This window comes from Lissotriton helveticus, chromosome 11 (assembly GCF_964261635.1).
Source record: "Lissotriton helveticus chromosome 11, aLisHel1.1, whole genome shotgun sequence".
In the NCBI taxonomy this organism is placed as follows: domain Eukaryota; kingdom Metazoa; phylum Chordata; class Amphibia; order Caudata; family Salamandridae; genus Lissotriton; species Lissotriton helveticus.
The window spans coordinates 296,374,497-296,398,857 of NC_136072.1; positions in this window are offsets into that span (position 1 = coordinate 296,374,497).

Consider the following 24,361-nt stretch of genomic DNA (forward strand, 5'->3'; position numbering starts at 1 on the left):
GCATTATGGAGATGCATATGGTCCACCCGGGAACTTGCCATGTTTGCTCAAGAACTACAGGATGTGAGAATGCAACAGGGGGCAGGTGATATACCATGGTTTAAGCTAATTAGGAACACTCTGATTGAAATGGGTCTTCCCTTGCTTTGGTCTGAGCTGGGCTCTCATACCTTTCCCACAAAGAAAGATTTTAAACTTCTCTTTTGGTCCACGGTAAAAGAAGAACACGTTGCTCTTTCGGAGAAACCGAACTTGACAGGCCAGTTCTTGCTCCACAAAGCAGTCCCCCATACAGAGACCTATTGGGATGTTATCCTTAAAACATTGGATAGGAAACTATACCACCAGTTTCGTGTAGGTACACTGCCACTAAGGGCTTTTACTAGTGGCTGGCAGAAGTCAGAGTCATCCCTCTGTCCCTGTTGTACCGATTGTAAAGAAACATTAGGTCATTTTCTATTTGTATGTACTGCTTACCGTGAACCACGATACAAATGGCTAAAACCTATATGTACTAGACTAAACACCCGAGTGAGTAGTGAAGCATCGTATATTTTGAGAACTAATACTGCTGAATGGCTATCCATTGGAATGGCCAAATTCCTTGGGTGGGCCTGGTTAATAAGGGTTAAGTCAGTTCGTAGCTCCTTGATCAGAATAACCTAAATAGTATGTTAGCCCACTATATTATGGTCTGACCACTATTGATGATCTGCTTTTTCTTTTTCTTATATGAATATATATTCTAATGTTTTAATAATTTTCCCTTGACGTCTTTATATGTACGTTTAATTGAGTTTTTTAACTATTTCTCGTTATTTTCTTGTTTAGTTTGTTTATAAATATTTATGACTTTGTTAAACTAATTGTATTTTATGTATTTTTGTTCATATGTATGTCTTTTATGAAGAATAATTCGAAATAAAGACGTTAAAAACTGAAACTGAGTTAGTTGGACTCACTATAACTTGCGCGTGCAATGCACTGCTGATGACGTCACATATTACATCACTCATGACATGGTCAGTGACATCACTCATGACATCACTGATGACATCTCAAATGACATCACTGATGACAGTATAAAATAACCTTTGACACACACATTCAAAAATAGAAACTAACATTTTCCTAAAAAAGGAGAAACCAATACCAATTATAACAACTTATTAGGTAATTCCAACATCTACATACACATCCACTCATTCACCAACAGTTCTATATAGTCACTCATGCATGTACTTACTCATCATATGTACTCATACACCTATACATCCTGTTATACACTAATACTCATCCATATAGTTACTCACACACAAATTCACACATGCAAATAAACTATCAAAAAACCATTTACTTGATTATACTGCTATATACACACCACTACACATACTTCTACAGAAACGGAAACCTATTCACTCTCTTAAACAATCAACTATAATAAAACACATACTCACTAACCCACCCATACACACAATCATCCACCCATACAGTCTTGCAAACATGCTGTCTTCAAAATACATACAAATAGTGAGTCACTCATTCATGCATCTGTGCTCTAAGTAATATCCCCCACCGAACCATACAGACACTGATACTGATACTCAAAAAAACAACTAATAACCCATATACACACTCATGTAGCTACTCACCAACCCATGCAGCCACTTATACACAAAATGAGACACAGATACAGATATTTAAATATTTAAACATTACTCGCTAATATATGTATTCACTAAGATACATTTAATAAGTCAGTTAACCAATCAATTTTACACAAAAAAAACATCCATTTAGACATTTATTTACCCATTTATTCTTCCATCAACCTTTAGATATACATATATAGAAAATATTTATTTTTCAGAAAGATACACATTCACTGGATGATGTAATCAGTGATGTCATTTGAGATGTCATCAGTGATGTCATGAGTGATGTCACTGACCATGTCATGAGTGATGTAATATGTGATGTCATCAGCAGTGCATTGCACGCGCAAGTTATAGTGAGTCCAACTAACTATAACGTGGGAATTTCAATGGTTTTATGCGAGTAAAATTTCCACCTAACTATAAATGGTGTGAAACCTATGGTTTTTTCAGTGAATTTAATAGGTTTTTTAAATGCTAATTCCTAACTATAACTGGTGTGAAACCTATGTTTTTTTCAGTGAATATATATATATATATATATATATATATATATATATATATATATATATATTACCTACTGGCGGTCGCCAGTAGGTATATATAGTTAGGATTTTTTCTCTATGGGATTTTAGAAAATTCTATGTCTAATAACTTTGGCGTTTGTGGACGGAATTGGCTGAAATTTTCAGGAAAATGGCACATTTTGTTTCTGAGCAGCCCCTGAAAATTGGGGGGGGGTTCGTCCAGGGGGGGTCGAGAAAAAAGGGGGGGTCCCAAAACGTGTTTTTAACATTGAGTTTTCCATAGGGCGGTTGGCCTCACTTTTAGCCCGAACGGCTGAATGGATTTGCACGAAACTTGGCAAAATTGTAGGGACTGGTAGCCCGATGTGCCTTCTGTAGGTCTCAATATATGTGCTACAGTGGATTTTGAGAAATTAACGTTTAAAAAAAGATATATATCTGTAACAGCGGACCGGGCAGCGCTCCAGTTCGCGTACCTTTCGCGCAACGGAGCTTTGTGAAGCGAAGCTGATTGGTTCTCCGGCGTCTGTAAACATTCCAAACAGTCCGTAGCGGCCGCCATCTTGTCTCTCGGTAGGATCGAGAGACAAGAGGAGGCCAAAGCGAAGGGGCAAATGCCCATAAGGGGGCATAGTAGATCCTCGCTGACCCCCTAGGTTTGATGTGGAGGTTTTAAAAGGGCCCCGCGGGGCAAAAAAAAAAAAAAAATAATAATAATCGAACGGCTGAATGGATTTGCACGAAACTTGGTAAAATATTAGGGACTGGTAGCCCGATGTGCCTTTGCTAGGTCTCAATATATGTGCTCCAGTGGATTTTGAGAAATTAACGTTCAAAAAAAGATATATATCTGTAACAGCGCTCCGCTTCGCATACTTTTCGCGTTACGGAGCTTTGCGAAGCTGATTGGTTCTCCGGCGTCTGTCAACATTACAAACAGTCCGTAGCGGCCGCCATCTTGTCTCTCGGTAGGATCGAGAGACAAGAGGAGGCCAAAGCGAAGGGGCAAATGACCATAAGGGGGCATAGTAGATCCTTCCTGACCTCTTAGGTTTGATGTACCATTTTGCCAAGTTTGGTGTAATTCCGTTCAGCCATTCAGGCTGTAGACGTATGTAAATGTCCTATGGAAAATTGCATGGGGAAAACACATTTGAAAGTGTTGAAATTTAGAACCAATTAAAATGTTACTTTGGTTTTGTATTTGTGTGTGATGAAAGTTAATTGGTTATGTATATATCTCAAATGAGAGGAAACCACAGCCATTTTGTGATACTACTGTCTGAGGTACATTTGTGAGGAATTTTTGGTGGTGAATTTCTGGTGTTTGATTTACACAGTACTAACACTTCTCCTACTTTTAAAAAGGTGAGTTGTTAATTTGTAAGGGGAACTATGTTGTACACTTGAAGATAATTTGAAAAATGTTTTCTGTTATTTATTTGCAGTCCTTCTGTTATACTAAATACTTGATAAAGTTAGTTTTATATTATGTATTACTAAAAACGATAAATGAAAGTGATTATTTTTTTCTGCAATTTACAGCAAGCAATTTCAAAATAAAATGGCTCACAATGAAGAGACCGTGGCAATTTCTTTTGCATTGTCCACTACATTGATTGAAATTGAGAGCACCAATAATGAAATATTGTCACAAGGAGGAGATGACTTGTATGATTTCATTAGATTGATTGAAATTGACAGCACCAATAATGAAATATTGTCACAAGGAGGAGATGACTTGAATGATTCCACTACATTGATTGAAATTGAGAGCACCAATAATGAAATATTGTCACGAGGAGATGACTTGAATGATTCCACTACATTGATTGAAATTGACAGCACCAATAATGAAATATTGTCACAAGGAGGAGATGACTTGAATGATTCCACTACATTGATTGAAATTGACAGCACCAATAATGAAATATTGTCACAAGGAGGAGATGACTTGAATGATTTTTTTGATCAATCTGTTGATGGCGAATTTATCGAATGTTTGGAGACCATAGAGTTACAAGAATCATCATTGCAGACTTTTAATGAGGAGATTCCAGATGAGATGATTGAAGAGGAAATTGCTGATGAGGACATGTTACTAGTTCTTTCAAATTTAGAAAATTCTGAAGAATAAATTTATATTTAGAAATCAAAAATTGTTTGAGACATTATTCATTTTTATTTTTAATTTATGAGGTTGTAGCGAAGTGATTGTAGTATAAAATGAGACTTATAGTATAGAGTGCAACATTTTTATGTTACATGGTAAGTTTACTAATATTTACTTCCCTTCTCCCACTATATTATCTCCAATGTGTATTTGACATCTCTTCTTCATCTCCGGCCTCCTTTCTCTCACCGTGTGTCTCTGATGCATCTTATCGCTGCTATTTTGTGTAATTACAGAAGAGAGTAAAATAAAATAGTTCGGAACGTGAAAAGGGGGCAAAGTAGAGTACCCCTCACCCCCTAGGCCTTCTCAGGCGGTCCCAAAAGGATCAGTTTCTGCTTTCCTGAGAGATTATGGTATGAGTTCCATATACCACAATAATTTGCATTACAACATGCAAGATATATATCTCCTATTACCAACTTTTGGAGATATTCGCGCTAAGCGCGAATATCTCCAAAAAGTAACACCTGCCCTGAGCAGTTCTTAGCCATGTTATCCAATGGGAGGTGGATAACATGGCTAAGAGCATTAGCTCGGTAATGCATGAATATCGCTGACTTTTTAGCGATATTCATGCATTGCGGCCGTTTTTTATCGCATTTGCGATAAACCTTGATAATAGCAAGGTTTATCTTCGATAATTTCTGACGATGCTTAGCGGTAAAAAATTTGTTGGTAAGCATCGTTAGCGATAAATATCGCTTAACTTTGGTAATATGCACCAACGTCTGTTAACGTTCGATTCGAAGGAAATGAGGAAGTGTTGAAAAACATTGTTTGCGCCATCTTGCCTTTTTTGAAATGCCACACTTTTGTCGTGCACGGCAGCCATTTTAGATGCCTTGACCAGACCCACTCTCTGCACGCTGTCGATTCGTAGCATGGCTCCCCACCCTCGCAAGCATCTTCCCCAGGCACTGGTCACCCCCGCTCTCTGTCTTATGCATGGGCAATAAACCTCCCCCCATCTGCGCTGCTCTTCCCTGAGAATCACACTCTGTGCCCGCCCGACACCTCCCTTTCGCCCTATTCACTACCGCACCCTCTGACACTCCTCTTCCTCTGTGTCCGATTGTCCAGGCTATCAGCTAGCCCTGCAGATGTAGTTTATGGCTCCAGCTGTAAAGAATCACCCCTCTTCAAAGGAGTTATAGTAGATCAAGGCCCACACCCGATGAGATCCGTCACACCACACGTGTTCCTACTATCTGAAAACCATCCTGTATTGTGATTGGGGAGGGGACCGAGCCTGAAGCGGAAGATTCTAGGAATGACTCTTTGTACATCAAAGTTTTTACAATTATGTGTCACATTAAAAATATATAGCACTCCAACAAAGTAGTAGGAATATAAAACTTTAATAACATATAAATATATACAACAAAACAAAAGCAGTAAAAACATTTAAACAACGAAGAGACCGTGGCAATTTCTTTTGAATTCCTGATGAGGACATGTTACTAGTTCTTTCAAATTATGAAAATTCAGAAGATGTTGCCTGGGGGTGGGTCGTCAGTAGCAGTCTGTTGTGCGAATAGTTCCAAGGCAGCAGAACGCGCTGAAATCTAGATGGCACGAAAGTGATGTCTAGTAAGTTGCCGCCCAGCAAATAACGGCGTGGGGCGCCGCGGGCGTGAGTGAGTCCAGTAGGCACCACAGCTATTCTTACCGGCATTGCAGAATTACTGCTGGGGACAATGCCTGTGCTGTAGCAGGGTCACAGCAGAAACAAAAAGGATTCTGTTGAAGATGTTGTTGGTTTTCAATTTGAAAACAGTTCTGGTGTCAACTGCTATGGTAATGTAGTGGTTAATGTTTTGTTTTCTCTAGAAAATGTAAAAGAGGGGGAGGCAGTCCAAAGTTCCGTTAAAAGGGCAAAGGAAAGGATCGGTGGTTTGAACTATCACTTCAAAAGGGGAGGGGGTGCAACAATTTTTCCTACCGGGTCACAGTGTGCTTTCACCGGAACTGAGGTCTGCAGGATTCTAGTAATTCAAAGTGAGGCTGGCGCCAGCATGGGAGCGCCGACGTCCCGCGGATACAGTTTCGTCACTCCACGGGGGATCATGGCAGTCATTCCCCATCGGGGGTCGGAGACTCCCGCGGCTCCTGTAGAATCTTCAAGGTCGTGGAGGACTACGGTGGTGGAGTCAACCAGTGACCGGGCCATTTCTTCATGCTGGGCCCGCTCTTGCCAGGTCGATCGCCATTTTGAGAGTTCGGCAGCTACCGGCGATCGCGGGGTCACATGAGCGGACGGGCTCCACCCTGCCGGGCGAGACGTTGCAGCATCGCCACAGTGGACGAACCCTTTTCGGGGCGCCTGGAGCGCTGAGGGTGCAGCTGGGAAGCCTTCACCTGAGGAGGCGGGAGAGGCCTGTTCGCACCGTCTCTCCCTCCCAGTGCACCCCACGGCGCCCCGCTTGACATTTGTTATGGCCGGTGGCGATGAGGACGGGGGGGGGGGTCGGATGCATGTACAAGACATCCCCCCCAGTGTTGTCAAAGCCATTTTTGAAGAAAGAAGTGGTGCCTGGCGTGTTGCCGCTGCTATTACGAAGGAGAAAAGAAAAAATGTCCCGTCCGTCTTTGGGCCGGGCTTCCGGTGGATGTAGGCCGGACGCCCCTGGCTCTGGCCCCATGAACGGGTTCCTTGGTTTATCGGCTGCAGCCGGATCCCGTCGGCCTCGGCCCCCCGACCGTTGGTGGCCGGACCGGAAGAGCATGTGGCGGGACTACCTGAAACTCTCAAGGGCCACCGCGGCCGGACTGGGAGAGAGAGGGGAGGGTCGAGGAGACATTCCCCCCCCTGCAACTCTTCAGCGTTGTAAAGGCAATCCCCTGGCCGGGTCCCGCTGGCCTCGGCCTCTCCTCCGGCTACACCCTACGTTAGGATCTCCTGGCCGAGGCGTGGCAGCAGGACCCGCCTTATATGGGCTGCTCCCGGCTGGGCGTAGCCGCAACCCTGCCCCACCTTGGAAGTTTCCAGAGTTGGGGCGGATGTTCTACTGACTTGCATTTTCCCTAGTCTATCGATTTTTTTGGCGTGGCAGGCGGTGGGACAGCGAGGGGTGATTTGGTTTCTCTTACTGTTTTTCTGGTCTCTCACCACTGGCATATTTCTAATGTTTTCTTGTTTCTAGGACATTAATAGGTTTTATCATTACGTTATGTTATCGTTTCTTTGTTCGTTGTTTAATAAAAGTTCATGTTCATCAGTGGCCTACTGATTTTCGTTTTCCTATTCTTTTCTTTCCAGGTTGTTTCATGCTAAAGTTTCTGTTAACAGGATACAGTGATCACTTCGTTATTATTGCATATGTCCTTTTCACTAGGGGGGCTCTCTGGTCGGGCCAGATGACGTATCTCTAGTAAATGGTCCGGGTGAAACAGGTGCATCAATCAGTGGGGAGTAGATAGGCATGACAGATTACAACGGGGGAGAAAGGTCCGCATTACGTACCCTTTCACTATTTGCAAAGATTTTCCTACGTATATTTGCAAACAGGGAATACCTCCAAAAAGAACCAATTCCCAAACAGTCAATGTTTGGGGAAACAATCAATCAATGAGGAACGAAATAGGCACGACGTGTTAAAGGTTTGCGTTACCTACCCTTCACTATCTGCAAAGGGAGAGAGAATATTCCTATTCTTCCTCGTTTGCAGGCAGAGAAGATTCTTAAGAGAACCAACTTCGAACAATTCAATGGTCGATTCAAACAATCAACAAGGGGTACTGTGAACACAAATGAACGCCGCTTATGTACATACACATTGGTATTATCAACAGGTTGTTCCTAATGTTTCTATTTTAGGGAGGTCAAAAAGAGATCCCATTAGTGGCCTACTGATTTTGCTCGATTCCTTTTGTTTTTTTACACGATTTTTCGCTATCTGCAAAGACTAAACAGAGTATTGCGACTCTGTGCTTGTTTGTAAATAGAGAATGAACCAAAGAGAACAATCAATCAAATGGAGAGAGAAGCAGGCACGACGGATTACAACGGGGGCAAAGGCCTGCGTTAACTACCCTTCACTATCTGCAAAGAGAGAGTACTCCTAATAGAAATGAGGGGTGGGGGGCAGCATTCAAAGCAGATCAGTGTGCATAAACACGAAAATGTTTTTACTTACCACGTACTTGACATTCGACAGCTTATGATATTTGCTATTAAAAAACCATTGAAATTCACTGAAAAAACCATAGGTTATAGACCATATATAGTTAGGAATTAGCATTTACAAAACCTTGAAAATTCACTGAAAAAACCATAGGTTATAGACCATATATAGTTAGGAATTAGCATTTAAAAAACCTTATTTTACTCACACAAAACCATTGAAATTCCATATATAGTTAGTTGCACAGACTATATATCGCGCACCCGCAATCCACTGCTGATCATGTCACATATTACATCATTCATGACATGGTCAGTGACATCACTGATGACATCACTGATGACATCTCAAATGACATCACTGATGACATCACTGATGACGTCTCATTTGACATCATTCTTGTGCTAATACGATAAACCTCTTCAGACTCTAATATAACCTTAGATACACTCAGTGTATACAGACACTCACACACTGCCACTCATCCATGGAGTTACTCACACACCCAGTCAGTCATGCAAAGAAACAATCTCACCTCCATTTCTTCAACTATACAGTTATACACACCTTACTTATTGAAACATATACTAACACATATTTACTCTCTTATACAATCCCTGATACAAGTTCACAATGATCGATACAACCACTCACTCATTCAGTGGCTCTCATGCACAGTTATTTATATATGCCAACTCTCACATGTACTGTGTTTTACATATGTACTTACTATGACATGTAGCATTGAGATATCCATTCACTCATCAATACACTCATGCACACAGTCAACTGCCCATGTAGCTGTTTCCACATGCACTCTTGAACTCATACACCTAGTGAATAAACTGCTCACACATCTATGCACAGAGTCACACACCTTCCAGCCACCCCCACACAAACTCAATCTCCCATAGAAATACTTGGGCAACCAATTAATAACACATATAGCCTCTCGTATAGCTAATGATCAACACATGCAGCAGTTTACATCACAACAGACATAATGATGCACAAATTAAGACAGTTTAGTCACTAACCCATGCATTCAGTGAGACACATTTAATCACTCACTCATACAGTCAGTCACACACCTACTAAATCCTTCATCCAGACACTTATACATCCACTCATTCTTCAATATGTAAGACATATTTTAACTTTACAGAAACATACAGTCACTGGATGTTGTCATCAGTGATGTCATCAGTGATGTCATTTGAGATGTCAACAGTGATGTCATCAGTGATGTCACTGACCATGTCATGAATGATGTAATATGTGACATGATCAGCAGTGGATTGCGGGTGCGCGATATATAGTTAGTGCAACTAACTATATATGGAATTTCAATGGTTTTGTGTGAGTAAAATAAGGTTTTTTAAATGCTAATTCCTAACTATATATGGTCTATAACCTATGGTTTTTTCAGTGAATATATATATATATATATAAAATTTCTATGGCAAAATGAAACCCCTCATTTTGTTCCTTTTCAAATTAAATGTATTAAGTGTTACCACTTTATTCCAATCAAGATGACTTCAGGTGTGCCATACTTTTGTCATAAATAAGACTGTTAGCGTTCTAGTTGTTCTTTAGAACACTCTGGGACATTCTGTCATTGGGCTATAGTTGGGCTACATCTGGCTGATATTTGGGCTACATTTGGGCTCTTTTGTCTCTGGTGGCCATCTTGGGAGACTGCATATCAGAATTTTTTTAATGAAATATAAGAGGATTTGAGAAGTCACTCAAAATGTGCCCTAATTTTTCTTTCTTCAGCACTAATCATAATTTCTATGGCAAAATGAACCCCCTCATTTTGTTTTGCACGCGCAAGTTATAGTGAGTGATATTTGGGCTACATTTGTTTTTTTTTGTCTCTGGTGGCCATATTTTGGCTACATTGGGCTACATTGGGCTACATAGGGCTACATTGGGCTACATTTGGGCTCTAACATATATATAGCCCAATGTAGCCCAATATATATTTTTTCAAAGTTAATTTTCGTAAAAACCACTGGAGCATATATCTTGAGACATAGCAAAGGCACATCGGGGTACCAGTCCCTACAATTTTGCCAAGTTTGGTGGAAATCCATTCAGCCGTTCGGGCTAAAAGTGAGTCCAACCGCCCTATGGAAATTAACATGGGGAAAACACGTTTTGGGACCCCCTTTTATCTCGGCCCCCGCTTGACGGATCCCCCCGAAAGTTTCAGGGAAGGAGCGGCGCGCAGCGAGGCAAAGTTAAGGAAAATTACAGGCAGATCCCTCATTCGGCGCCAAAGTTATTCCCAATAGAATGTTGCGGATTTCCTATGGAAAACGATCCTAACTATAACTACCTATTGGCGACCGCCAGTAGGTAATATTAATATATATATATATATATATATATATATATATATATATATATATATATATATATATATATATATATATATATATATATATTCACTGAAAAAACCATAGGTTTCACACCAGTTATAGTTAGCTAGACATTTTACTCATACAAAACCATTGAAATTCCCATGTTATAGTTAGTTGGACTCACTATAACTCGCGCGCCCGCAATCAACTGCTGATGATGTCACATATTACATCATTCATGACATGGTCAGTGACATCACTGATGACATCACTGATGACATCTCAAATGACATCACTGATGACATCACTGATAACATCTCAAATGACATCACTGATGCGGGCTCCTGTTGAGCAGTTTGGCATTCCCTATTTTTGTTTTTGTTCTGAAAAAAATACCCAAAAAATTTAAAAACGTTCGGAAAAAGTTTAGAACTACCTCCAATTCTCCAAAAAGAGCTATATTCTTTACAAATTCTAAAAGAGTGAGTGAAGTGGAGTACAGTGAGAGAGGAATGGAAAATGAGTGAGGGAGCAAAGAAAGGGACGAGAGGGGAAGGGAAGTGAAGTAGGGGGACTGAAAGAAGGTGAGTGTGGGAGGTGAGTGAGGGGAAGGGGAGTGAACATGGGGAATGAGGATAAGTGAGGAAAGCGGAGTAAGGGAACGGGGGTGAGGAAGGGTAAGAGAAGAGCAGTGAGGTTGAGGAAAGAGTGGTGATAGAGAGTGGATAAAGGCAAGTGAGCGTGAGACAAGGGGAGTGAGGGAGTGAGGAGACAGATGAAGTGAAGGAAAGAGTGAGAGAAGAGGACTGAGTGAGGGAACAGAGAAAGATAAGTGAGGGAGTGTAGGTGAGTTATAGGGAGTAAGTGTGATGGAAGAGGAGTGAGAGAGTGAGGGGACAGAGGTAGTGAAGCTAAGAGAGAGGGAGCGAGGGAAGGAGAATGAGGATATGACAGGACAGAGGTAGTGAGAGAAAGAGTGAGTGAAGTGGAGTAAGGTGAGTAAGGTAAGGGGAATGAGTGAGTGAGCGAAGGAAGGGAAGAGAGGGGAAGAGGACTGAAGCATAGGTACTGAGAGAAGGTGAGTGGGGGATGAAAGTAAAGGGAAAAGGAGAGAAAGATATGGAATGAGGGGTAGTGAGGGAACCAGACTAATAGAATGGGAGTGAAAGAACGGCAGAGAGCATGAGTAAAGAGGGATGAAAGAGGGTGGATAAAAGTGAGTGAGGGTAAGACAAAGGGAGTGAGGAAGTGAGGGGATAGAGGTACTGAAGGAAAGAGTGACATAAAGGGACTGAGTGAGGGAGCAAAGAAAGATAAGTGATGGAGTGTGGCTGAGTTATAGGGAGTGAGCGTAACAGAAGAGGAGTGAGAGACTAAGAGGACGGAGAGAATGGGGGTAAGAGAGAGAGAGTGAGGGAAGGGGAGTGAGTAAGTAAGAGGACAGAGGGAGTGAGAGAAGGAGTTACTGAAGTGGAGTAAGGAGAGTAACAGAAGGGAAAAGAGTGAAGGAGCGAAGGAAGGGAAGAGACACAAAGGGAAGTAAAACAGGAGAGCTGAAAGAAAGTGAGTGTGGGAGTGTGGCTGAGTTATAGATAACCCTGGGCGTAGTGGGCGTAGTGGGGCTCCGCGGAGCTACACGGAGTGGGCGAGAAGCTACGCCCACTCCCGCACTCCGCGTAGCCCCACTACGCACCTCCCTCCCGCTCTCCCCTACATACGTTATTTAAGCAACTAACCTTAATAAAACAATTTTAAAGCACTTACCGTGTCCGGGGCTCGTCCGGGGCTCCCTCTTGAAATAGCGTCGTCCTGGATACCAATGCGCATGCGCGGGCGGCCGCGCATGCGCATTGGTATCCAGGAAGGGATGCTATTCCAAGAGGGAGCCCCGGACGAGCCCCGGACACGGTAAGTGCTTTAAAATTGTTTTATTAGGGTTAGTTGCTTGAATAATGTATGTAGGGGAGGGCGGGAGGGAGGCGGGTGGCGGCCGACTCGGCTACGCACACAGAGTGGGCGTAGTGTTGCCGGCTACGCTGTCTACGCAAAATGCGTAGAAGGCAACACTACGCCTACTCCGTGGGCGTAGCCGATTCGGACGCCCAGGGTTAGTTATAGGGAGTGAGCGTGACAGAAGAGGAGTGCGAGACTAAGAGGACGGAGAGAATGAGGCTAACAGAGAGAGAATGAGGAAAGGGGAGTGTAGAAGTAAGAGGACAGAGGGAGTAAGAGAAGGAGTTAGTGAAGTGGAGTAAGGAGAGTAAGGGAAGGGAAAAGAGTGAAGGAGCAAAGGAAGGGTAGAGAGAGGAAGGGAAGTAAAACAGGAGATCTGAAAGAAAGTGAGTGTGGGAGTGAGAGAAGAGTAGTGAGGTTAAGGAAAAGAGTGTTGAGAAAGTAAATTTTGTACGTCAAACTTACCTTATAAGTAATGTAAACTTAATTACATATTTTCAGTGAAGTTAATATCTGTGAAAGAGAAAAAAAAGTAAGTTATAATATTTATAATATATATTTTACAATACAAGAGACAAAGCAGGAGATTAAAAGTCATAAAAGGGTAGTAAGAGATAAAGTAGGAGTGAAGGACTCAGAAAGGAAAACAAAGGAATGGTGAAGGTCAGAGAGAGTAAAAAAGAAATAGAGGGAGAGCAAATTACTAAAAGGATAATGACATGGATACATTCAGTGACAGAGAAGAAGAGCAGGAGAGAGAAATGAAGTGAAGGTGAGTAAGATACTAAAGGAATGTGCATTAGGAAAACTAAAGGAAGAAAGGGGAGTAAAGAAAGGGGAGTGAGTGACAGGGAAGCAGGAGTGAGTGACGGTGGATTCATGACAATGAGGGATGGAAGGTGAGTGAGGGTGAATGTAGGGTCGTAAGACGGTGAGGGGACAATGGGAGTGAGGGTAACAGAGAGGGAGTGAGGGAAGACAAGTGAGAATATGAGAGAACAGAGGGAGTGAGAGAAAGAGTGAGTAAAGGGGAGTAAGGTGAGTAAGGGAAGGAGAATGACTGAGGGAGCAAAAGAAGGAAAGAAGGGGAAGAGAAGTGAAGCAAAGGGACTGGGAAAAGGTGAGTGCTTGAGGAGAGAAAGAGGAAGAGGAGTTTGAATGAGGATAAATGAGGGAACCGGAGTAAGGGAACAAGGGTGAGGGAGGGTGAGTGAAGGTGAGTGAAGGGCAGTGAGGTTGAGGAAAGAGGGAAGATAGAGAGAGGATAAAAGCAAGTGAGCATGAGACAAGGGAAGTGAAGGAGTTAGGACATAGAGGTAGTGAAGGAAAGAGTGACAGAAATGACTGAGTGAGAGAGTGAGAGAGCAAAGAAAGGTAAGTGAGGGAGTGTGGGTGAGTTATAGGGAGTGAGCATGATGGAAGAGGAGTAAGAGAGTGAGAGGACCGAGAGAGTGAGGCTAAGAGAGAGGGAGTGAGGGGAGGGGAGTGAGGATGTGAGAGGACAGAGGGAGTGAGAGAAGGAGTGAGTGAAGTGGAGTAAGGTGAGTGAGAGAAGGGGAATTAATGAGGGAGCAAAGAAAGGAAAGAAGGGGAAGGGGAGTGAAGTAGAGTGACTGACAGCTGGAAAGTGGTAGATGGGAGAGAGGGAAAGGGCAGTGAAAGAATGGGGAATGAGGATAAGTGAGGGAAGTGGAATAAGGGAAGGGAGGTGAGGGAGAGTGAGAGAAGGCCAGTGAGGGTGAGTTAAGAGGAGTGATAGAGGGTGGAAAAAGGTGAGTGAGCATAAGACAAGGGGAGAATAATATATATTTGATAATACAAAATACAAAATAATTTGTACAACATGTTATATGGTTTATTTTTGCTGTTCTCAGAATATATTGAATTTCACTTAAAACAGTGACTTCAATACTACTCATCATATGACAGCGGGCAAACATTTTTTGATTGTGTTTAAAAAACCCATACAACGTTTTAATAAATAATGTAAAATTTAGAAAAAAACATATTTTAACTCACTTTTGATCCACGTACTTTTCCACAAGGCCAAATAGTATATGGAAAATCCTTTTCTTTGGAAATTACTCAATAGTATTCAATAGTATTCTTAATCTCTCATTTACCCGAGTTTCTGAAAGAAAAGCTCCAACATCTTTTACATTATGAAACAATAGTTTTATTTCCACCTCTGGCTTACTTATGATTAATATTTCCTATAATACTCACATCACACACTACGTGATACACTTATACTACCTCTATGACAACTACAAATTTTTTATTATCTTGATCACTCTCACTCGCAAAGTAATTTTGAACAGCAAACTAAGTTTTATTAACTGCTGCAATCTTCATAGGCCAATTACCTTCCCTAAAATTTTGGTTGTAAGAACACTAGGTAAGAATTTTGTAAGTCAGAAGGCAAATGTTGTTTGAAAGTCAATTGAGTATCATTACAATTACACCAGCCTTTTTGACATTTTAAATAAGCTGTGTAATGTCCTGATGTTGTTGAAGGACCATCATGGTAAATAATTGCTGCAGTTGCAAAGGTTCTTCCTGAAATTGATAATTGAGAAGCCACAAAATTTGTAATTAAAGTTGTCAATTTAGTTCCATCAGGTCTACATCGTTGGAACATTAAAATTACATACTGTCCATATCTTTGAATAAATAATGTTGATAGCATTGCAGATTTACATTGAGTACAGACCATGTTTTGATTTGCTTCTCTAACTAGATTATTAAAAGACATTGATTTGCAGTCTGGTAAAGTCAAATATATAAATCTTTCAGTGTCTATTGTAGTACTACTTGAAAAGGAACAATTGTCGCAGTCATGCTGCCATTTATAAGAAAGGCCAAAAAGATTTTTTACATTTACACCTTCATCTTGCAATACAACAAGCATATACATTAGAAATTCCTGACAATCTTGCTGAATATTCTATGAAAATTGATTTAGACCAGAACATATGTCTAAAACATTTCGAATTTCAGAAAGACTTTGTATTTTTGTTCTATCACTGCTACATTTCTCAAACACAGAATTAAACAAACAACAACATCTTTGATCACGATTTTCAGCAATCTGTTCTTGTACAGTTTGGCGAAAAAAAACCCATTAACCACTACATTAGCATAGCAGTTGACACCAGAACTGTTTTCAAACTGAAATCTAACAACATCTTTAACTGAATCCTTTTCCTTTCTGCTTACAATTTCTGGTTCATCTACTTTTTTTCTTTTTGCTTCAACTTCACTACAATTTTTCTCATTTCTTCTTTTTCGGCCTACCACACGCTTTTCAAATAGAGGATATTGAGGTAAATTTGGAGCATACTCTCTTCTTAACATATTATATTCTTTTACACAATTTAGATCTGCATTAATCTTTGTCTCATCAAAATCAATCAAGTACAATCCAGATAAAGTTCTGACTCGAGATAAAGCAACATATGCCATACCCTCCTTGAACACAGAACTTCCAATATTCACCAAAGCACCATCTACACTTAAACCTTGAGATTTATGAATAGTCACCGCATATGCCAAAGAAACAGGAAAGTGTTTTCTGCGGACATATAAATCTTTCACAAGCAAAAATCGGGCAGAACAACGTCTGATTTGTTGTACTTCTTCAATACCATCAAATTTTATAAATTCAATTCCATCACTATTTCGGTAATTCACAAAATCAACAACATGACCCATTGCTCCATTTACTAAACCTCTTTCCACATGTAAATTCCGTCGTAAAATTATACGACAATTTAAAGATGCATACAGAGTCTTTTCCAAACCAGCAGTTTTAGATATTATCTTCTCTAAAGAATACAATTTTGATTTCAACTTTTCTGACAAAATAATAGTTGCTCCTTCATGTTCTGTTTTATCAATATCTTCCAGTTTCACAATCTCTTGATTTTCTAACTTTAACATTTTGTTGTTGAAGATTGAACATTCTTGCAGAGTTGGCATCAAGCATATGACAGATTTGTTTTCTGGAATTTTCTTAAAAATATTCTCTGGGAGAATGTTTTCGTTTGGAAACAAATTTGAAATTAATCGTGCATGTAAAGCTGCTTTCCCATGCTCACTTACTTTTCCAATTCTTACATCTTGTAGAATATTTTTATAATCTTCATCCTTTGCCTGTCGCATATTTTGTAGCAGTTCTGCATATTTGAAATATATCCATATATTAACATTTCTAATGCTTCCTAGGCACTTCCTTGTATCTTCATGTGTAAGCATTTTAAACACTGGTTGTCCTTTCACTGGAGTTAGCTGCAGTAGATCTCCAAAAACAATGATGTGTTTGCCTCCAAATAACACATCACACTCTTGCATTCTTAAATGCACAAAACCAAGCATTACATTTGATACCATGCTTACCTCATCAATGATAAGAAGTTTAATTTTCTTCAAGACTCAGGAAACTTCACAACAAGCTTCTCCAGATAGCTTGTGGTATTGTAATTTATTATCATGCTCTACTGGCAGCATCAATAAGCGATGTAAAGTAATCCCTTTAATGTTATATGCTGCCAACCCAGTTGGAGCGGTAGCAACACAAGACAGCGATGACTCTGTTCTTTTCTGCAGATAAGTTGCAATTGGTTTAATCAGAATTTTTTTTCCAGTTCCTGCTACTCCACTCACGTACAGTCGGACAGGTATAAATGATGTACATGAGCACTCTTTTTTCTCATGAGATAAACCATGCTCAATCTGTTCTGTGACTTCGTCATATATTTGTCTCTGCTCAACGTTTAGTTCTTTTTCCAAATCTTCTAAGTTAACTACATCCTCCTGAGCTTGTTCCATGGCTCTTTCATCTTCATCCATGGCAGTGGCAGCTTCATTTTGTATAATTGGTCCTCCTAGTGGATCCTGACTCAATAAAGCAGAACTCTGACTGTCTTGAGAACAATCTCTGCAGCAATTGTAGCTTCTTGCTGTATTTCCTCGTTCAACATTTGCAAATAATTTGAAAAAACAGGACATTCCGTGGTATCCTTGGTTGCATTGAACGAATCTTCATAAGTAAGAATATTTCCAAGTAGTTCCTCTTTTATATGCCAAGGCTTAAAGAGTTGCAAAAGAGCTAAGTAATAAAATTCTCTTTTGTCTGGAGATTCACAACTCAATTTTCGATGATTAATCAAATGGCCTTTTCTTTGTTTCACCAGACAGCCTTCACATCCAATTACAGCATATACACCTTTATTGATATCTTCTGTGACGTTCCTCTTAAAAGTATAGGTTTGCAGAACTTCATACAGACAAATGTTCTCAAGATGACTACTTCTATTTGGATAGTATGTATCCAACATGTTTGTCTTCAAAATATCTGTACTGTCTGGTTCTTTCTCCGCCAAATACTCTATTTCTTGTACAGATTTCAAAACTCGGTTTCGTGTTGCAGCAAGACCTAGACTCACCCAAATGATGGTTCTAGATTTGGCATATAGACTTGCTGAAGATAACCGATCAGAACATTCATATGCTCCAATTTCTCGATGCGACAACATCTTCAGACTGTAACTGTATAATTTCTTGCTTAGACTCTTTTCATGTGAAATTTCCTCCCACATTTCCTTCAGTTCCGTCTTTTCTGATTTTGTGATGTAAGACGTCAAATATCGAGCCACAGCAATAGAGTTATCAGCAACATATTGAATATCCATGTTAGCATTCCACATGGACAAAATGACTGGGTTGTAGTCATTTATGTATTTGGACTCCTCATATTTTCTTAGGTTGTATGTATTTTTAGGTGATTTTCTTGTCACAGTATGTCGCAGAGAAGACATAAAATTGTTCACTCTTCCTTTCGATGTTACTGGACGTGGAAATGCAAAATGACATTTTGTGTAGAACTTGTCCTTGGATTTGTATTTTCGACGACAGTATTTTCCACAACGATGGGTTTGAAAGCGTAAAACTTGATGTCTTAAATTGTTTTCTTCTGTACTTTTCGGAACAGCATATGTAGAATACTGTTCAATGAAACTCATCACTTTCTCATCTGAATCTGTTCCAAATTTTGGTGCATCTTTAATCCATAGCAGCATATGTATGTGAGGAGCACATCTTGCTTGATACTTCTTTCTCCAAAAGAAATCCAAAACCTCTCCAAGCGGAGGATTTTTTTTGTTTGTGATAAAAGACATCATAGCTTCAAACCTATGATTGAAATACCTGCATACATTAACTGGATCCAAAGAGCACAGTTCTCCAGGTGTCTTGTATTCAATATTTTCAATGTTTTTATTTGCCTCTCGTAGAAATTGAAGTAAGTCTTCCCAAGCATACTCAGCACAGCTAAGAGTGAGGAACCATGTAGGAGTTCCTACGTTTCTTAGCATACATTTCAATTCCCCATGACGACAGTACCAATACCCGTTAGTACCACGCTGACATGCCATGAGATTAATTAGCTGAGATTCCAAAACACTGTCTTGCAGTTTCACTTTATCCATAAAGTCCCTTGCTGAAACATTTTCTAGATGTACTCCACTTTTCAGTATATGGTTCACTGCATAAGAAAGTCCAGACAAGTCACTCTCAAACAGTAGATGGAACAAATATGGAATGCATTGACGAAACCTTGGATCTTCTGCATATAATCTTGAAGTCCGGTATTCAGATGCTGGAATTTGAACAGGTCGGTCGTCATATCGTCCACCTTGACCTGTTGGAAATAACTGTGGAAAACAACGAGCTTCCAAACTTTCTTCCCATACACTAATGGGACTTCCTTTTGCTTCTTTCATTTGAAACAAGTTAATAGCATTCCCCATTACTTCTTTGGAATGCAATGGATGAACACTATAATGTTCATAAATTTCTTCACTTCTAGAGAAATCAACTTTTTCAATTCGCCCAGCTGAGAAATCACTGTCCTCTTCTACAGTTGTTTCCTCTTCTCCTACATATACATTTTTGTAGTAGTGATTATTTTTTACCAAATACAACGTTGCCTTTTTGACTTTCCTAACATTCACTAATTCTTGCCAGATTTTCTTACTCTTTGTCGGAACACCATTAACTAGAATAACCAGAGGTTCCTCTTCTACGTTTTCTACACCAATTGTATCAATATTTTTCTTACAATCTAGAGGCAAATAAACAACTCTTCCCTTTAATCCTCCATGTAAATCTGAAGGAGGCAATTTCCCTGTCTTAGGCTCCATGCGAACAATAGCCTGAAAAGGATGCACACATTGAATCAGAATAGACTCATAGGTATTTAAATCCATCAATTCAGAAGGAATGTCTACCAACTCCAGATTATTATGAACAGCTCTAGCAGGCATTCTTTTTTCATTTCATTTATTATAACAATATTTACAAATACGTTGATCAGAACCCAAATCAAAACAATTTTCTATCAACAAATAAGTTGTAAAATCCTTCCACTCATTATTATTCTCCTTTTCACTTTTTAAATATAAATCAACTAACCTAGTCTGATTTTCATATTTTTAAACACATCAACTAAGCAAATTATTCACCCAGATCCATTTAAAATCGAGCTTGACTCACCGTGTGATCTTAGGCACATGACCAGGATGTTATATGTAATCTACCATGTCTGTCTCTGCATGCAGTATGTGTGTCTCTGCTCATACTATTTCACTATCTCTACTGTCAAAAAACAGACCACACATATATAAGCAAGACATAATATTCTTTTTTCATTTCAACGGCACACCCTGCATCTTGATTGCACAGCTTAGAGCCTATTTGTGAAGTAAGATGCATAACATACATGCTGCCTAAGATTCCCTACTAGTACATATGCTAAAGCGTAACTGACTTTAAGAATATATGTATTTCCATATTTTTAAACACATCAACTAAGCAAATTATTCACCCAGGTCCATGTAAAATCAAGCTTGACTCACAGTGTGATCTTAGGCACATGACCAGGATGTTACATGTAATCTACCATATCTATCTCTGCATGCAATATGTGTGTCTCTGCTCATACTATTTCACCGTCTCTACTGGGAAAAAACAGACCACATATATATAAGCAAGACATAACATTCCTTTTTCATTTCAACGGCACACCCTGGATCTTGATTGCACAGCTTAGAGCCTATTTGTGAAGTAAGAGGCCTAACAGACATGCTGCCTAAGATTCCCTACTAGTACATATGCTAAAGCCTAACTGACTTTAGGAAAACATGTATTTCCCTATTTTTAAACACATCAACTAAGCAAATTATTCACACAGATCCATTTAAAATTGAGCTTGACACACAGTGTGATCTTAGGCACATGACCAGGATGTTACATGTAATCTACCATGTCTATCTCTGCATGCAATATGTGTGTCTCTGCTCATACTATTTCACTGTGTCTACTGTCAAAAAACAGACCACATATATATAAGCAAGACATAACATTCCTTTGTCATTTCAACGGCTCACCCTGGATCTTGATTGCACAGCTTAGAGACTATTTGTGAAGTAAGAGGCCTAACATACATGCTGCCTAAGATTCCCTACTAGTACATATGCTAAAGCCTAACTGACTTTAGGAAAACATGCATTTCCATATTTTTAAACACATCAACTAAGCAAATTATTCACCCAGATCCATTTAAAATCGAGCTTGACTCACAGTGTGATCTTAGGCACATGACCAGGATGAAATGAAATGAAATGAAAAGTGAATTTATAGAGCGCGATCGCTGCCCAGGGGCGTCCAAGCGCTAGTGTAGACTAGTAGTAACAGAACACTCAAAAGGGATCAGCCAAAAAAAATTAACAAGTGGTAGTGAACAGGAAGGTTTTTAATTGTTTCCGGAATGACAGCAGATTGGGATTGGACCGAAGTTGAAGAGGAAGAGAGTTCCACAACTTGGCAGCGTTTAGTGCAAACATCCTGCCACCAGCTCTCGCTCTTTTTACTTTGGGTATTGAGGCTAGAAAAGCCTGGGTGGAGCGGAGATTTCTGGTCGGGTGAAAGTGAGCTATTAGGTTGCGGCTAATTGCTGGTCCCGACTGCCAGAAAGCCTGATGAGAGATGCACATTGCCTTGAGGCAACTCTCTGTCGAACCGGTAGCCAATGTAGCTTGCTAAGTCCGGACTTGACTGATTGTCTGCGAGGCAGCTGCAACAGGGTGCGAGCTGCACAGTTCTGGACTACCTGGAGCTTTTGCAGTGTGAATTCCGGGGCACCAAGGTAGAGGACATTACTAAAGTCCAACCGGGACTGGATCAAACCCTGAACTGCAACCTGCTTGGCCTCCATAGGTAGAAGCGGAAGGACTTTCCTCAACATTCTGAGGAGGCCAAAACAGATCGCAGACAGTTTAATGGCCTGGGTGTTGAAGGAAAGGGTCTTATCAAGCCATACCCCTAAGCTCTTTATGTTATCTTTAGGTGTTGGGGGAGTGCCCTGGCATGGGGCCAGAGGGAATTGAATGGTACTGGAGATGTTGGTCCTAGGAGCATCAGCTCTGTTTTATCCCCATTGAGCTTTAGGGAGGACATTGTCATCCATTCCTTGATTTCCTCAAGACATTTCATAAGATCTGATGAAGGAGGTCTGCTGCCTTCCTGCGCCAAGGAAACCACTAGCTGAGTGTCGTCAGCGTATGAAATGATCTTAATACCAAACGGCTGGACGACCTCAGCCAGTGTTTTCATGTAAATGTTAAATAGCACAGGGCTTAAGGAGGAGCCCTGCGGTACCCCACAGCTCAGTGATCTGCTGGCAGACACCGTATCCCCGTCAAAGATTTGGAACGATCTATTGCTCAGAAATGATTTGAGCCATCTGAGTGCATTGCCTGTTACTCCGATGTTAAATAGGCGGTTCAACAAGGTGGCATGATTGACCGTATCAAAGGCAGCACTTAGGTCAAGGAGGACCACTGCCACTGATCCTCCTTGATCCAAAATCCTTCGGGTTTCTTCGGTGACCGCCAGTAAGGCGGTTTCGGTTCCATGCCTGGGTCTGAAACCAGTCTGCGTGGCATCCAGTAGCAAATTATTCTCGAGGAACTTCATCAAATAAACATTGATGTGCTTCTCGAGGATTTTGCTAGCCCAAGGGAGAAGCGAGATTGGGCGGTAGCTGCTAAGATCCTCTGGGTCGAGATTTGGCTTCTTAAGCAGAGCCCGAACCATGGCTTTCTTCCATGCAATGGGCACGGTGCAGGATGAGATGGAAGCGTTTAATAGGTTCAGTATTACAGGCAGGGTAGCCTGGCTCGCCTTTATCATGGCTTCTGGTGGAGATGGGTCACGTGGCGATCCTGATTTTACTTTGTGGGCTAGCTAGTCAAGAGCTTCAAGATCTAGAAGGGGGAATTGATCTAGTAATACCCGGTCCGGGGGGGGAGCCTGTCTCAGTGGCACCTGATCATGTACTCTTAGATCTGTGACAGCCGTTGGGAACGTGGAGTAGATCTGAGTAACTTTTTTATGAAAGAATTCTGCTAGATCGTTGCATTGGGCTCGAGTCTTAGCAGAAGGTGCAGTTGAGCTAGCCACTTTGGTTAATTTTTTCACTAAGTGGAAAATTTCCTTGGGTTTAGATTTAGCTGCCATGATTTTATCGGCGAAGTGGGCTGATTGAGCGACTATTATCTCGTCTTTGTAGGCCTTAATTGCTTCTCTATATTGAACCTTTTTTTCTGGTAAGTAATCCAGGCGCCACGATCTCTCTAATTTCCTACAGAGACGTTTTTTGTCTCTGAGGGTGTCTGAGAACCAGGGGGCCGATTTATGTGCCCTTTTAGGTGTAATCCTGCGAAGTGGAAGGGAGGTTTTGAGAGATTGTATAATCCAGTCTTCGTATTCCTGGTGTGCTATGCTAGGGTCTGCGTTGTAATACGGGCAGGTAGCTTCTAGATTGTGAATCCAGGACTCGATGGGTAATCTGGCCCAGTTCCTCATGTTCTTAACTAGAGGTATAGGAGGTGTAAATTTGCAGGTGGACCAAGTGAAAGGGATAAGAGAATGGTCGGTCCAGGGGAGGGCGATCGGTTGGCCAACTTCTAGTTCTGTACAATTGCTAAAAGCAGGGTCCAATAGATGACCTTTGGAGTGTGTGGGGGCTGTGACCCGCTGATCTAGTTGTAATGCTGCTAGGTCATCCACCAGTTCCATAGCAATATGATCTAAGGTGGTGTCAAAGTGTAGGTTGAGGTCACCTAGTAGTGTAAAGTTAGAGGTGGCTGTAATTTGTTCGGCTAAAATGGTAGGGAGTGATCTGTGAAATGGTTTAGGTGGACCTGGAGGACGATAGACCAGAGTGCCAGAAAAAAAGCTATTAGGAGAGAAGTCTATACTGAATGCTAGACTCTCACACTCCGGGATTGATTCGGGAGTAGTGCGGCAGCGATACTGATCTTTGAGTATGATTGCCAGACCTCCCCCTTTACCATCCATGTTACATGTAATCTACCATGTCTGTCTCTGCATGCAGTATGTGTGTCTCTGCTCATACTATTTCACTGTCTCTACTGTCAAAAAACAGCCCACATATATATAAGCAAGACATAACTTTCCTTTTACATTTCAA